This window comes from Echinops telfairi, unplaced genomic scaffold, assembly GCF_000313985.2.
Source record: "Echinops telfairi isolate 266 unplaced genomic scaffold, ASM31398v2 ScPeMD7_2010;HRSCAF=2546, whole genome shotgun sequence".
Taxonomy (NCBI): domain Eukaryota; kingdom Metazoa; phylum Chordata; class Mammalia; order Afrosoricida; family Tenrecidae; genus Echinops; species Echinops telfairi.
The window spans coordinates 20,178,500-20,179,380 of NW_022105908.1; positions in this window are offsets into that span (position 1 = coordinate 20,178,500).

The following is an 881-nucleotide window of genomic DNA, read 5'->3' on the forward strand; positions in this document are numbered from 1 at the left end:
TCACGGCATGGTTCCGTGGTCTCTGTGAGCCCAGCGTATTCACGGCATGGTTCCGTGGTCTCTGTGAGCCCAGCAGAGGGCCACTATGTGTTGGAACTGGCTCAAGGACACCTAACAACATCAACAATATTACTCAATAGTTTTACAATAGGATGCTATTCAATTTCCATGTATTTTATTTTTTCCCTGGATCATCCTATTGCTAATATCTAAACTTGTAGCATTGTGATCTGAGAATATGTGTTGTAATCTTTCACTATTTCACTTATTGAGCCTAGCTCTGTGGCCTAACATGTGGTCTATTCTGGGGACTGCTCCATGTGCACCGAATAAAGAATGAATATTGCAATGCTGTTGATTGGACTGCTCTGTATATGTCTAAGAGCTCAAGTTGGTTGACTGTCTTTGTTAAGTGTGGGGGACCAGCCCCTCACACTATCACAGGTCCAGTAGGCACAGTTGTATGGCTATGATATATAAAGAGTATAGTAAAGTCATAGAGAATAAGAGAGATAGACGAGGAGGTAAAATAAAGGAGTCAAACACATGTCATAGTAGCATGCTCACCTCCTATATGGCCACGATCTCACCAGCCAGGTCCATGCACAACACAGATGGAGAAGAGGGGAGAGGAGAGAGAGAGGGAGCAGGGAAGGAGGTAGAGGGAAGGAGGGGAGCCCAGAGGTGAGGGGACTGGAAGAGAGGGGGACGGGGGACCAGAGGACAGAGCCTCTTTATTGTTTGGGGGCTTTTATAGGTCGTCATTAGTTGTGCATATTCAGGAGTTACATACGTCACAAGGTGGGTGGGGATCACAGTAAAGTCCCTGAGCTCACAGGTGAGGAACCTAATACCTGCACTGGGGGAAGGCATGGGGGGGC